Here is a 16430-nt window from a genome sequence, read left to right on the forward strand (position 1 = left end):
AGAAGCCAGCGGTGACATGTATTTATTCCGAAGCGGGCGAGCAAGGCGCCGCCATCTTGTCAACGCATCCCGTAACGTGCCCGTAGCGCGCACGCAACGGCACGATACGTGCGTACGTACGCAAGCGGACCAGTGGTACGGCACGTTCTGCGCATGCGCAATCGCGACCCGCAACGCTCCTGCGTACGTAAGGCCGTTCAGTACGGCCAACTAAAAGAGTCTAATCTCATCCGCCCACCTAACGTTCTGCCTCCCCCTGCAACGCTTGTCTTCCCTTGGAATTCACTCCATTGCCCTAAAGGACCAGCGGTTATCTTGCCTTCGTATTACATGCCCCGCCCAAGCCCATTTATTCCTCTTGATTTCGACTAGGATGTCATTTACACGCGTTTCTTCCCTCACCCACTCCGCCCGCTTCCGGTGTAACGTTAAAGGGCAACTGAAGCGGTTTTAGAATTCGATGAGTTTAAGGTTGCCGAATGTGCAAAATGTGCAGGTAAAGCCTACTAAATCATTTTGCTTTAGCACTTGAAATGGTGGCGTAATCGCCGAATAAAGTCGTCGTCGGCGTTCAGGCTTCTCTGAAGTGCACAGCGACAGGCAGAGGCCCCGATAATGACGTCACGTATGACGGCACTACGTTTCCAGCGAAGAAACGGTTATTCCATTGAAGAAAACCGGCGCCATCGATGGTGAAAGCTCGGGATACATTGTTTGGCGCCATCTGACGACGCACAGCAGCATGCAGGGGTAAGCAGCGGACATCTGAAATTTCGGCAACAATGACGTCAATGCTGAGTTTCTTTGCACTTCTCCAACGTAGTGAAGAGAAGCCTAAACATCGTCGTGGTATTAATCGACGATTATGACGCCAATTAAAATGCCAGTGCAAAATTACCTTTCATGCTTTGTCTAGAATCTTGATAGATTCAAATTCTTGAATAACCTCGAATTCTCAAAAAACCGTTTATGCTTCCCTTTAAGTTACACCTTTCTTTCTTTATTTCCATAGATCGCTGCGTTGTACTTCTGAAACCTTTTCGTTAGCCTCCGCGTTTCTGCCACATAGGAGAGTACCGGTAAGATACAGCGGTTGTATACTTTTCTCTTGAGGTATATTGGTAAACTGCCATTCATGATCTGAGAGAATGTCATATGCGCTCCACCCCATTCTTATCCTTCTAGTTACTTCCCTGTCGTATTCCCTTACCACTTCCAGAACCTTGCTACCAATTGTGAACTGCTGTTTCCTTGCGAGACTGTTGAACATTACTTTAATTTTCTGCATGCCAGTTTTAAGATCTACCCTTCTGCTCTGCCTGTCTAACTCGTTGATCATGCTTTGCAGCTCATGTTCTGAGTGACTTAGCAAAGGTAATGCCGTCAGCGAATCGCAAATTACTTAGGTATTCTTAATTAACTCTCATCCCCAACTGTTCCCAGTCCAGGCTTCGGAACACCTCCAGTGAACAGGCGGTGAACAGCATGTGGTCAACTTGCTGCGAAAAGATTTCTCAACAAGGCCGGGTCTCATGAGGCTTAGCGTCGTTTAAGCACGGTAATTCCAGCCTGCCCTATAGTGTCCGCATTATTTAGGTACCTAACAAGCCGCTCAAGCAGTGCTAGGAAGCAAGCATATGCTCAGCGTGACAAGGGTTGGAGTAAGTTCAAGAATAAGATGCGCTTCGAAGCTGGTGCAAAATTGCAGTCCATTCATCATTTTATATTCGATACAGCGTACAGACAGGAAGACTGGTCCCTTCGGCTTGCAGTGCACAGGTAGCGGCGGCATTTCATCTTTCTCTGACGCAAAGGTTGTTGATAATTTCAATACATTATAGCAGCTCTCTACTTGAACGTAGCATAATAGTCACTCCTTCGACAGACAAGCAGAGCGCGATTATTGTTCCACCTATATGTAATGTGCGGGAACAAAAGCACCCCGAAGACGAGCGTACAGGCCACGCGGTTACGGAAGGAAAACGTGCAAGCAATGTTCGAGCGGCCTTACCCGTTTACTGAGCGTCAAAGCGGTAATAGCTGGCTAAATCGGCAGCGGGAACTGTGCCGAGCTCAAAACGAGAAGCAAAGAGGTTAAAATCTCTAGAACATCAGCAGATATCGTTGGCAAAGCGAGTCGTTATCAAGTGTGGCCGGGTCTCTCAATCGCTTCGATCAACTCGAACATTTTCGCGCTTCACAGCGCACTGGCAGATCAGAAGAAGGGAATCACTCTGTGCTTAGAGAGATGACGGTTTACAACAGGAGCCGGTTGCCTTGAGCGAGCAGAATTGCCTTGAAAACTAATGTGTCACCAGTATCCGACTTTGCTCGTGACATTGGAAGACCTATAAAGGTATACTAGGTTTCTTCAAACGTACCAAAACAGCCTGTTTGAGAGCCACCGATGCACGACCGACAAGTTCATCTCGAGCGCTGGAATACGATTTTGCGTCATTTAAAGAGGAACAGTCACCAAAATTTCGTTCGGTGTCTTTTCTTCGGAATGATGCGTATTAGTAAGCATGGACTGCCATGTGAAATTTGCCCGTGCAGTAATAATTCAGTCTAATTTCGATTTTGCTATTAGCAGCCGAAAGATGGCTACATGTCACAACGAAAGTTGATTTCACATGAGCCATACAAATGGTAATTTGCTTGTCATTCCGCTTTCTGAAGAAGGCTAGCGCAAGAGCTGCAGCAAAATAAAACGACAGTACAGCAATCTTACTGCAGTTTTTGAATGCATCATGTGATCACTTGTGAGTCGTGACACGATGGCACGATGGTACCCGTATCGTTGCTGAAACTGAAACTAAAACTCAGTGAGGAAAAAGGTAAACTATAAGTTATTTACCGGGCTCAGGTTATCCCCGTTACTAATCTCTAGCGCATCATTCCAAAAAAAAAAAAAATGTGCGTGGAAAATTGGGCATCTCCACTCCTTGCAGACATTTAAATTTGGTATCCACTGCACCGTCTTGTATGCAGCCCCGCTTCTGTAACGTCTGCTAGGGTTGCTAACTGTGCCGTACTCTACCTCTACTGCATTCCAATTCTTTTATTCACAATTGTTCAGTTAAACCACAAAATTCAACACTGCTTTTGAGGCAGTGGCACCTCGCGGCGCGGAACTAAAGCAGCGCTGCAAGTTTCGCTTTAGAACCACTAGGTAGAGGCACCGCATATCAAAGCTTCAGAGGCTGTAAGGGAAAAAGGAAAATGCCGGATCTGGTGGCCCCTTAATAAACGTCATTTCCAACAGAAAGTTCTTAGCATCCATCCATCTATCCGAATCAAAACCTTTTGGTCAAATTTCGCTTCGAAATTTGGCTATTTACTGTGTGCATTTCGCAAAGATAGATAATTATTAGCCTAGATAGGAAAATGTTAGCGCCGCCTGTGGGTGGAGCAGCCATCTACTAATGGCACTGCAATTTACCAGCACAGTGAAGTTCGTCTGAACAACGCACGTGGCGCGACCTCCTCACTTACTCCGAATGTTGAATAATCAGAGCGCCGGATTCTAGCAGGCAGGTACGCCGCAGGTTCTATTGCTTGTAATTGTTGGTTGGTTGGTTGGTTTATGTGGTTTAACGTTCCAAAGCGACTAAGGCTATGAGAGACGCCGTAGTGGAGGGCTCCGGAAATTTCGACCACCTGGGGTTCTTTAACGCGCACTGACATCGCACAGTACCCGGGCCTCTAGAATTCCTGCTCCAAAGAAATTCAACCGCCGCGTCCGGGATCGAACTCGCGTCTTTCGGGACAGCAGCCGAGCACCATAACCATTGAGCCACCGCGGCGGCGCTTGTAATTGTACGACGCTCTGGTAAGAAAAAGCAAAAAGTGGCGAAAGTTCTTTTCTACGTACTACTGTGTCCAATAGTTCTTTGCTGGTTCGTTCGCGCTCGAATTCCGCTCAGGCGTACCATGTTACTATACATATTATGGTCGGAGTATTGAAAATTGGTTTTCTGCAAAAGGAAACGGCGCAATAGCTGTCTCACTTTGCTGCGCACACCTTAACCGCGCCATGAGGGAAGGGATGAAGGAGGAAGTGAAAGAAGAATTAAAGAAAGAGTTGCCAAAGCGGAGGGCTCGGGATGATTTCGACCACTTGGGGATCTTTAACGTGCACTGACATCGCACAGCACACAATGTCAGTGCACGTTAAAGATCCCCGATTCCTGGCTTCGGAGGCAGCATTCGTGATTCAGGCTAAAAGCGGAAACGCTTATAGACATTTCTGTGTACATCAAAGAACCAAGGTCGCTGCAGTTAACCGTGTTCCCTGCACGGCGGGCATTATCGACGGCTCATTACACTGCTCACGCAGTCTTTCTAATATACGCTCATTCTCTTTGGCACAAATGTAGAAAAGTGCGTGCTGAGGCCGATCGTTTGTATTTTGAGAGAAGGCTTAGTTAACCGCGCTCTCGGCAGTCGTGCGAATTAATGAAAAGACTTTGCAAAAAATGTATTTCGGTAACGAGCTCCGAAGGACAACAGGGCCGCGTCCTCGCTGCTATTCCGCCCATTCATGCAGTCCTAGTTAGTAGAACACGAGGTAGCGTAAAATGAACAGGTATCCACAGCAGTTTAAATCTATCTGGAACTTGCCTCACTTAGCGAGCACACGTACCCGCCGCGGCACCGAATGATCCCGCAACACCTGGAGTGCGGCAGTACGGCCGCCGCAGCTCGGCTCATTAAGCCTACATCGCGTGGCGCCGTCTGTCCTCGTTCAAAAGAAGTAACAGAAGCGCTAAACAAGGACTGGTCGCGCTGTCGGGCGGGATGTCAACACCTTAATATGTTCTTACAAAGTGGTATGGCCAGACGAGAAAGTCGCCTTAGAGTTTCAAATTTCACTGAAAAACATTAAGGTCAAATGAACACATCTCGACGGGTTTTAAAAAGCTTGGATGAACTCTTGAGGCCGGTTTATTCATGCTGGACGCTGTAGTGCAAAAATTCTCAAATCAAAGCGCAACAATTGAGTTCATGACTCAAATCCGAGGTCGGCTCAGGAAGTTAAGAATATGTGCCATATACGCCCGCAGGCGAGAAAAATGGGTTTTAGAACTGGTCCATTGTGATATCCAATGGGTGCTCTCAGAACGCCCGATATGGACCTGGACGCCAAGATGTTATTAGGACGTCCGAAATTTCAATATCCAGTTGATATATCCAACCATGAAGAACCACCATAATCGTTATAGTGGGGTTCTATTAATAAGTAAAAGTGAATAAAAAATTTCGTTCGATGTTTGCGGTCTAGGGCAAGCGCAACCCGGGAGGTATAACTGCTAGGTTTGAGCTGAATAGCATAATTACTGCAGAAACAGTCAAAAACCATCCGAGAAACAATGCTTTAAATGCACATATGATTCTGCTGACGCTACCAGCTTCCACTAAACTGCCCTCTCTCTCAATCTGTCTTGTCCTTCCCGCCCCGTTCCAGCGACTGAACATATGCAGGCTCACAGGTGGCAGGCAAACTGGATTTTTTTTTATCTATTGTGTCTTTCTGACCGCAATCCAAATTGTTCCGCAGATGGAAGTTCCCTGTAAGCCCCGTGGACGTACCGATTGTGATGTCCGTTCTCGGGCGTATTTCGTTTTTCCCACGGATGTCCGGACATCCTTCGGGCATCTTTGGTCGAATGGGTTGTCTCAGCATTCAAGCGCCGTAGTGAGCCAGCAACACCACCCTTGATTTCTGGGTTCGAGATAGCTTGCCCCCGAGTGTGTATGAACATTAAAATCATTGCCACGAAATATCCACGTGCCACGAAATATACAAGCCAACAAATCAAGGACCACGTTCTTCCCATACTGCTTCGTATACCAGACGCCTTGATAAGGGCAGCGCAATTACTGGCTCACAAGGTCAGCAAAGGCTTACTTACTGACTTAAGGTCACTTACCTCCAACATCACCAGCAAGTAAGGCAGGATCAAACACACCGAAGCAACCAGATGTCCCAACACGGACACCAAACAACCTACAGCTCCTCCGCTGGCGCCCAGCCACAAGAGTCAGGACGCCGTCACGTATGTACTTACTTACTATCGGACCACAACGAAACGAAAATTAACGTGAGACCGCACGTGGCTCTTAGTACAGCCCACGCCACATAGGAGCGCCCAAGATAAGCTGCTGACGTGTGCGCTGTTTTTTTGGCTTCGTCCCTAGCCCTAGCCCCTAGCCCTCCTATGCGCAGCCGTTGCTCGACTTATCAGTTCCACAATACCCGTCTATAGCGCCGGCGGGATGCTAGCCGCCTCGCTTTCATTCCGACGCTCGCCTTGTCCACGGGCAGAGTGAACAGGGTGACGCTGTCGTTTTCGCTCATTTTGCCGACTGCATTATTATTTCTTTCACGCACGTATACAGACGGAAGATGGACCAGCCACTCAGATTACGGCGAAGCAGCAATCGCTTGCACCTTTATGGCCTACTATATTCATCCCTAGAAGTCGCCTCGAGGGATAATGTGGACAAAGGAGAGAAACAGCAGCATCATCCCGCTCGCCCGACCAGCGCACACGGCGAGCGTAGGAATGAAAGGCGGCTAGCGACATTCTGGCGCAAGACAGCGACGCGAAACTTGCTAAGTCGAGCGACGACCGCGTATAGGCCGACAAGGGACGAAGCCAAGAAAACAGCGCACACGTCGGCAATTATCGTATACGCACTGCCGGACGGCGAGGACTGTATACCAAAAGCACAGTGGAAGATATATAGGTGAGTACACAGCGGCCCGCGCTGCTCAGATAAAGCACGACAGATAAAGTCCCCTAGTTTCCAGAAGTGCCAGGAGATGGCTGTTCGCTCGGCGGCCCGGGTAGGGTGCCTCGATGCCAGCGCTGGCATCGAGGCACCCTACCCGGGCCGTTGTGAGAGGCAATGCTTTTCTGTGGGGAATGCGCGCTTTGTGAACGCCATTTTCCCGAAACCTGTTGCCAATGAAAAGAAGAAAACACTTTTGCCGCTTTGTTTCTGTACCGCTTTGTTGCCAACTGCAGTTTTATGAAGCAGCGGCTTCGCGCTGGTTTAGTTGAAGGCGAAGAAGGCGATGAGTTCTGGCGGGTTTTCTGAACCTGCTACACGAATAAGTGCCGGCGCCCTGATAACCGAGCACGTAAAGACCGATTCACACGACGGTCCGTTCGCCCGCGGCCCGCGTACTACGTGTTCATGCGTCAGCAAATTGAGAGGCGCGCTGACCAGGCCGCGGGCTGACAGCGCGCCTCTCAATTTGCTGACGCATGAACACGTAGTACGCGGGCCGCGGGCGAACGGACCGTCGTGTGAATTGGCGTTAACCATCACTCGTCTTTTTTGTTCTCTTGACCTTTGACTTGTTGGTTCGTGCGTTAGTTGGCCCATTCGTTCACCTGCTGCGCACCCTGCTCGTTCCTTCGCTAGTTAGCTCGTTAGTTCGTTCCTTGAATCATTGTAGCATTTGCTCTTGCGCTGGAGTTTGAGGTAACGTGGCGGCGCATGGTGGCGGCAAGGAAAAGTTGGCTGGGTAGCAGTGATGCCAACCCTAGGGATTTATCCCTAGATTTAGGGGTTTTTTCTTTGCTTCAGGGATCTAGCGTCTTTTTTGTGAAATCTAGGGATTTTGAGAGGCTGGGTTGTGTTGGGTTTTATGGCACATAGGCAGCTAAGGCCATCATGCGCCAAGCACAAGGTATGGAAAATGTTTTCTGCGGGATATAATAAAAATGTGGAACGTGATCAGTGGTGTAAAGGGCCTAAAAAGTTTAACTACCTAGTAATAACAGACAAAACGAGATTTAAGAATGGCTAATGGTAAAAGCTTTAAAAAAAAGGTCAGGCAGCCTCAGCGTCCATCCTTGGCTGGCTTAGGATGTCGAGGATCCCAACCAATCAAATAAAAGCCTCAGCCTTCTTCTCTGGAATGAGAAAGTGGCTGAGGTGTATCATGTAATAGAGTGAGCCAGTGGTTCAATAATTATAGTTTTTCTAGTACGCCTGCTTCTTTTAAAAAGCTAAATATAGAAGGAATGTTAACAATGGCATTATCGTGTAAGAGCAGTGCTGGATGAAAAGGAATGCATTCTCTATAAAATTGACTAAAATACTTTTTTCTCAGTTTTTCAAGTTTAACACAAGAGATTAAAATATGGTTAACCGAAAGTTCGTCTCCGCATTCTTCGCAAACAGGTTTGTCTTTTTTTGTAAGGAGAAAGTTGTGTGTAAGGTGCGTGTGGCCTATTCGGAGACGGCATAAGATAACTTCTTTAAAACGTTCCTGGTGCACACACGACTTAAATTCACCTAAAACTGGTTTTACCAAGTGCAGTTTATTTTTTACTTCACTGTTCCAAGCCGACTGCCACTTTTTTCTTAGTTTCCTTTCTATTGATTTCATGCAGTCATTACAGGGTATACTTACTTTTTGAATTTCCCTTCCACGAGCCTTAGCAGCGCACAGATCTGCTCTCTCGTTGCCTGTTATTCCAACATGACTAGGTACCCAGCAGAGTTTTATGTTTTGTCCTCGAGCTGTGGCTGTTACTATGTCGTGTATGATGCCTCCAAGTATAGGAGTGCTAGCGTTTCCAGAGTGGAGAGCTGTAATTACACTTAAGGAGTCTGTATAAATAATACTGTTTGGGAGGTTCTCGTTAACTATTTTTTCTATGGCCATACAAATTGCGTAACTTTCTGCAGTGAAGATGGATGTGCACTATGGAAGTCTTATTGTTTTCTCCGAATTCCCTCGTACCACTGCGCTTCCTAAGTAAACATCTGTTTTTGATCCATCCGTGTAGAAATTTTGAGAGGCCGTAGAATTGCTACTCTAAGCGGCTTAATGGCAAGTGGATCTGATTATTTTGCGCTTGGAACAGAAAAAACTATGAAAAATGCTAATTACTACTCCTTTATTTTTAGTATTCTGCCGAGCCGAGAGAGGGTGAAAGCAGTTCTGCAACGCGAAATTATCGACTGCTGCTCAGGGAGGAAAAACGAAACCATGTGAATTTCAAACTGTTTAACGTGCGTGCCATATCTGGCGCTTCGAGTGACTGCTCCTCTACGAAAGACGAAGTTGAATTTTGACTTGTAGTGCCTGGATCAACGCGCTACGTTTACGCTCACCGCTTACCTTTACCAGAAAAGTGCCACAATTGTTCGCATTCTCCACGTATGCTAGACGACTTGATTTAAACGTGCTGTTCAACCAAAAAACACATTCAAAGTTGTAAGGAATCACTTGCTGATTTTGTAATTCCCAATCTTACGTCTGTATCACTGCTCTAACTATAACAAGATTACATTTTTGGTTATGTCAGTTTATCGGGACGTCAATCCTTAGTAGCTCCAAAACTATTTGAAGATCTTTGATTGTGACTATGATTAATAAATAACTGTGCGGTGAGATATGCCATTTCACCGCTTCTGAATGTTCTCTATGAGGTGAGAAGGGGTCTTTCATTAATTCAAACATTTTCGTCTTTCTGTGTGCCTCTTAAAACAAACAATCCTTAAAACAACCCTTAATGGTGTCTGAATAAAATACTTCCATGTGTTGACGGGGCTTATCAGAAAATTCCAGCTCTTTCAACTTGGTATCAACGGCATTTATTTTTCAAAGGGCTGCATAGGTTCTTTGCGCGTAAAGATAAGCCGGCTGAAGGAGCAGCTCAAAAGCCGGTGCGGTGAAACGGGAGTCGTCTGCGCGTGAGCGCAGTTGCTCACTATCTCTCTCTCCAGTGATCACACGTTTCTGTAAATGCTGGCGCCATCTGTGGGCCCTCTATGTAAGGTAAATCTACAAAAAAAAACAAAAAGAGGTGCAATTGTGGCTAACACGATTTTATTTATGTCTGACATAATGTATAACCAATGGACGAAACAGTGAATTGCGCTGAAACTTTGTTAAAGCTCAAATGGTCGCATTAACAATTAAACAATTATAGGCTAGGGATTTTTCTTGAATCTGGGGATTTTTAGAGGTTCAATCTAGGGCGAAAACGTTGACCTGAGTTGGCATCACTGCTGGGTAGGTTGGGTCAGTAGTGAGCCCTGGCTGTGACGGCACACCTTTCTAGCCTGCGTTTTGCGTCGATTCGCACATTTTTCTGCACTGCTGTGAGTGCGAGAAGGCTCGTCACTTGTGACCAACCCTGCCGCGGCCTGGCCGTGGCTCAGTTTTTAGAAAACCGACGCTTCGTGTGCCTAAATGCAGGCAGCAGAAGGAATCTGCGACGCCGATCCGCCCGAGAGACCTCGCTCGGTCTCGAAAAAGCATCACCGTCGTTACTGCTGCGTCGTGGGCTGCCACGAGCAAGAAGGTCTGAATCCCAATATCAAATTCCACCGTTTTCCTTCAAGGTCTCACGAAGCGGAGCGCCGGGCGCGCTGGATAGCTGCAGTTCGACGCACTGAGTAAGCGAACCTTCGCGTTGTGCTGGCTGCTTCGCCTGCCTTATCCGCGTTGCTGAAATTCGTTCTTTTTGCACATGCAGTCCGGACAGCAAACCGTGGGATGCAGTGCCGAACAACAGGATATGCAGTCGCCACTTTGTGGGTAACGAGAAAAACAAATCGGCCAGTCATCCCGCATATGTACCTAAAATCTTCCCCGCGGTCTACAGCCGGCCTCATCCTCCTTGTGTTCGTCTTCTTTTGGCGCTTACCTCTCTCAAAAAATGTATATGTAGCGAGCAGCCGCATATGCAAGCGTAGAATGAGAATTTATGCATTCTACAACACAACTTGTCTAGTACATCCCTACATAGGCAGTTGGACCAAGCAATCATCAAAGCAGCAAAAAGTGTACCATGACAATCACCAAACAGTAGGGAATGCGCAACAGAGTAAGCAGCAAAAAGTGAGAAACGAACAGCATAATTCAGAGATCAGGGAATGCACAACACAGCAAAAAAAAAAGAAAAACGCATGGTATAATTCATATGTCATGTCAATATCTCACTTCAGATCATCCCTATTAAGGCAAATCGGCATATCAGTAGGCATTGCTGGTGATTCACGACTGGAGACCCGGCCACTGAGACAATTAACAATTCGACCGGTGCATGCGTGCAAATGACCACAAATGGGCGGGTTGATTAGGTGCGAATTCGCTACGCACTACGAGCAGCCCAGCGTCGAGAGTGAAATGTGCACATTGTCGACCTCAAACCAGCACGTATGTGGCAGCGCGGCATCACTGATAACAGCGGCCGTGTTCGAGCGATGTCGTTTTAAGGATGAAAAGCTACATCAAGAAAACGACATCAAGCGCGCAGCGCACGAGCTCGCGCTGCAGCGTTATTCGGCTCCGAGCTCATAAATGCATTGCATCATGTTAGCATTTGCTGAAGGAACAGATGGCGGCTACTACAAAGCAGGCATGACTACTTGTTTAGCGAGATGCAGTCAACAAAGACTACAGGAGGCCCACCGTTTCGTGGCATATTGAAAGACCGCTGCTGGCGCGGTGTGTTCCGTCGTGCACTCGAGCAGTCCCGTATACATGTCTGTTTAGCGCTGCTGCGAAATCATATATTGCAAGTATTTCATCGAGTTGGTGCGCTTGAATCTCGAAGCGTGCAGACCTTACCTGAAGTTCAACTTCGTACGCTTCTATCTTCACTTGCGAATGACACCGCGCCGAAACTTCGCCGCTTATTTCTTGAACAGAGTACACATACTTGGCTTTGCACAATTTCTTCCCTTTACACAGCGTGTCAGCCCTGAAAAAATATTCGGCGCCCGATATACGCTGTAGGCCATGGCACAGCACAAGCGAAAGTCGCGGGTCCGTACTGCCAACGTGCTTTCCGAAGCAGACGCCAGAGCCCGGTACTACCCAGCCGAGGGCAGAGGGCGCTCTTTAGCACCATTTTCGCAGCGCCCCCTGGGCAATGCGCTCGTTCGTACTTTCCTGCACTAGCTTGCTTATTATACTGCTCGTTTACTCAGTCGTTTGCTTGCTCTTGATTTGTCCGCTCATTTGGATGTTTTTTTCGACTTTCTCCCGATAGTGCACTCAAGCACGCACGTGTTTTACGGTATGTTTTCAGCAGTCCCCTTGCTTTAATTTACGCCAACTAAAAGTCCAACAACTATGTTTCCAGAGCGCCTACAGTAAAATAACCCTGACTGAATTGATTGATTGATTGATTGATTGATTGATTGATTGATTGATTGATTGATTGATTGATTGATTGATTGATTGATTGATTGATTGATTGGGGTTTTAACGTCCCAAAGCGACTGAGGCTATGAGGGACGCCGTAGTGAAGGGCTCCGGGAATTTCGACCACCTGCACTGACATCGCACAGTACACGGGCCTCTAGAATTTCGCCTAAATCGAAATTCAGCCGCCGCGGCCGGGATCGAACCCGCGTCTTTCGGGCCAGCAGGCGAGCGCCGTAACCACTGACTGAATTGTCGGGTGATATGCTCCTCACTCCACCACATTGCAACATCAAGCGCAGCATTTAACTTCTCCTCGCTGCGCTGTAAGGCGTAAGTAATTACTAACCTTAATAGTAATGACACGCCAATAACAAATTATTCTGGTCTTCGCTTCTGCCACCAGCTGATGCAAGGGTGCTCTCAAACTCTGACTGTGCCATAGTTTGCACTGAAACGAGATGAATGTAATGATTTTTATTTACTTTTTGCAACACGTGCAACAATGAAATGTGCATTTCATTTGTACCACACTTTATTGCGCGCCACTTTTTCGTTACTGAATTTTGCTGGTCTTGCCTTTACAACCCATGCCACTAACTCGTCGAATATAAGTAGTTTCTCTTATACTTACAAAGACAATAAAATCGCTCACATCTTACTGGCGCCCCGCCGCGGTTGCTCAGTGGTTATGGCGCTCGGCTGCTGACCCGAAAGACGCGGGTTCGATACCGGCCGCGGCGGCTGAATTTCGATGGAGGCGAAATTCTAGAGGCCCGTGTGCTGTGCGATGTCAGTGCACGTTAAAGATCACCAGCTGGTCGAAATTCCCGGAGCCCTTCACTACGGCGTCCCTCATAGCCCGAGTTGCTTTGGGACATTAAACCCCAATAAACCAAACATCTTACTGGCCGATACTTGGGAACGGCAACCCCGAAAGATTTTTTTCGATAACAATGTGTGCTATCAGAACAGTTACATTGTACAGTTTACCAAAACGTTTGCTCATTGTCGCTCGGTAGGTAGCGGTCTCAGTGAGTGTAAGCAAAACACTGAAAACACCGTGATTGGACTGAAAGATGTTGAGGCACTGGAAGCCACTGTTGCAGTTTTCAACAAAGCACTTGCGGCCCACTGCTGCAGTTTACCGGCCACACTGTGAACAAAAATATATTCAAAAGGGAGTAAAAATGGTGGCGGCCACCCTTTTTACTCCATTTGTGAAAACATTTACTCCATGAGTGGGGAGTAAAAAGGCGGACTGTCCTCCATTTTACTCCCATGAGGGAATAATAGAGTAAAAATGAGGATTTACCAGCATTTACTCCAGTCTAGAAAGGGAGTTAATTGTGCCAAATACTCCACCAGTGCCGAAATTGAGTAAAAAAACACCATTTTGTGCAATCCGCCCCGCCGCCTAGCGTCTCGTCTGCTTCTGGTCAGTTGTCGGATAATGGCGGTGAGTGACGACCACTTGGTTACCATCGTCGCTGGATCTCTGCTGACTTCTGCTCCTTCACAGGCGCCTACCGCGGTACAATTAAGATATCGACTTGTTGCCGTTTTCCGCTACAGTACGTTACATAATTGAATTGCTCCTGTGAAGCCTCCAGTGCTCTCCATGGGCGTCCGGAGGGGGGGGGGGGGGGGGGGGGGGGGCAAGGGGGGGCGGCTGCACCCCCCTGGAAAATCACTCCCTCGAACCGTGAGTGATGGCCGCACGCCAGGGGCCGTGGTGGGCTCAGCCAAAAGGGTAAAAGCAGCTCCGCTTCCACGCTTTGGGTCACATCTGCGAAATGCCGCGTCCGGGCACGCGTCTTTATGCCGTTTTCAAACCACGCCATCGTTAGCTCTGTTGAAAGCCGACCTGTTGCAGACATACAGCGGCACCGGCGAGCATGTGTTTCAAGCCGTCTTGAAATGGGTGCCTGTTTCTTTGATCTCTAGACAGATAGCGACACGGAGGCAGACAGTGCACAGTGCATCTTGTTTTCGCCTTCGTTATGCCGGCCACCGATGAATTCTTCAGGAGGGAAAGACAAATCAGCCGTGTCCACCCCCGCTTTGTCGGGCTGCTCATGGGCAAGCGGGCGATCAGTTGGCGCCGCCGCCGCTCGCTGTGCCTCCGATCCACGGGAGAGCGCAGTGCGGTAGAAGCGCCGCTATCAGAATCTTCGGCAAAGGAGATTAGCATCTTTTGTTCACGGCGACGCAGTCTCCAGAGGCGCCCCCACACCAGCGTCCCTTGCGTCTTCTCCGAAAACCAGCGCCTTTGGTCAACGCAGCCCGATGGCGCCTGCCTGGCTCGCCTGTCACCTCTGGCTGGGCCTCAAATGACAACAGCGCCCGTGTACTGTGCGAGGTCAGTGCCCGGTAAAGAGACCCAGGTGGTCGACATTATCCGGAGCTCTGTACTACTCCGTTCCTCATAACCTGAGTCGTTTTGGGGCTCTGAACCCCATAAAAACACACAAAACAAATTTTCCTACCGGAGTGGCGAGTGTCCCTTCCCCTTGGAAGTCGCACGGAAGTAAGCCCTTGCACGTGTGCGCGCCTCTGTATTTGTGCTTCGGTGTTTTTAGTGGCCGTTTGTCAACGAAGCTGAGAACAACCAAGACAGTGGACGAGAAAACTACGAGCGGCGAGCAGTGTGCGTGCGGTTGCTCGACTGTGCGGATGCGCGAGGAAGATGGAGCGAGGTGTATGAAGCTGCGAGCGTGCATTTATCTTGTAAATAAGTTTTCGTTGTATGTATAGACATCTTTTGTTTTCAACGTGCGCGTTCAACCGTTTTTCCAATCAATGTGTGTGACGAGTGTGCACCGAGAGCGTGTAATGAAGCACAGAAATGAATTTATCACCCGTGTAATCACGCAATTCGCCCAGAAAAATCCGTGGAGTCTACAGTTGCTGTTCAAGGAAGACTGACTGAGTGACTGTAGTTGCGTGTTTGTGACCATATTGTGCTGTGTGCTGGTCATCAATCCGGGTGAGTCGAGAACCCGTATGCAGCAATACTGAGCACTCTTCTCCACGAAGTGACAGTATATTTTTGGATTTTTTATTAATTTTAATTGTTTCTTCGTTGATAAACTGCAATGTATCTCTCCTAGCCACACTTTAATTTGCTGTTTGTAATTTTTATTTCATGTGTGTATTTCACTTATTTTTTATTTATATATAAATAAATAAATTCATACTGCAAATAGTGCCTTTTTGCTACGAACATGCCCCCCCCCCCCCTCCGGCGCCAACAACCAATGGGGCCCCCCCCTGCAAAAAATTCTGCGGACGCCCTTGTAACTGCCTCAGTTCCCAGTGGACACCTTGACCTCGCCGTGAGGGAAGGGATAAAGGTGGTGTGAAAGAAAAAATAGGTGTGCCGATAATTTCGACCATCTCAGGATGGGCAATTTGAGGTGTGCCTGGGATGTCAAGGTCGCCGCTTCACCTCCAGCAAGAATTTTTTTATTGCGCTTTGTAGAAGCCAAGTTCTCCGCAGTCAAAATTTGAATTTCAGCGCCTTTCCCTCTCCTCTCGTCACTTTTTGCACGCTGGGAGGTGCAAAAAGATAAATTTGTTGATTGCAGTTTTCGAGTCGCAGATAGTAACTTTCGGTGCTGGGTTGGAAGACACGATGGTTAGCGCGATGGCTGCCTCCTCGCCGATACCGGGAGAGGCCACCAAGGGAGGCCGCAGGCAGTCATTAAGGAAGGAGAGAAAGTGATGCGCACAGTATGGTCCGTAACCGCAAAGGCGTTTTAGGTAGCGATACTCGGCAGCACCCACATATGCCCCCTCCTCGTTTTGCCGTAGCGTTTGTGTGGTCTCCGCCCGTGGTGGTATTGCACTGCAGAATAACCAGTTCTGGCGGGTTTGGTTTGAGTTTTAACGTCCTAAAGCGACTAAGGCTATGAGGGACGCCTTAGTGGAGGGCTCCGCAAATTTAACGTGTTTGAATGTGATGTATGATGTATAAATAAAGATAAGTGTCACATCGCTACAAGTAAACGAGCAGAGATTTAACATGTTTGAATGTGATGTATGATGTATAAATAAAGATAAGTGTCACATCGCTACAAGTAAACGAGCAGAGGCATCCGAAGAAGTCCCATTGCAAAGCGTGCAGTGAAAGTAAAACTGAAACAGAGGTGAGTGTAGGTACTACTTGTTGCAGAAGTTTCCAGGACAAAGCACCCGTGACCGTAATAGACACAGCCAGATGTTGACTTAGCCACTGCCA

At 47.9% G+C, this 16430-nt stretch overlaps 1 protein-coding gene across 1 annotated transcript in view; it reads right to left on the reverse strand.

Annotated features, from left to right (window-relative positions):
* The window catches only part of rsh (Rap GTPase activating protein radish), a 473381-nt gene extending 467278 nt beyond the window's left edge, over positions 1-6103 (reverse strand). The window contains exon 1 of the mRNA XM_089549687.1: positions 5934-6103. The gene's annotated coding sequence lies outside the window, so the exon portion shown is untranslated. The remainder of the gene's footprint in view (positions 1-5933) is intronic.
* Positions 6104-16430: the final 10327 nt, after the last annotated feature.

The sequence above is a fragment of the Amblyomma mixtum genome, chromosome 6 (genome assembly GCF_055824585.1).
Source record: "Amblyomma mixtum isolate Tamu chromosome 6, ASM5582458v1, whole genome shotgun sequence".
Taxonomy (NCBI): domain Eukaryota; kingdom Metazoa; phylum Arthropoda; class Arachnida; order Ixodida; family Ixodidae; genus Amblyomma; species Amblyomma mixtum.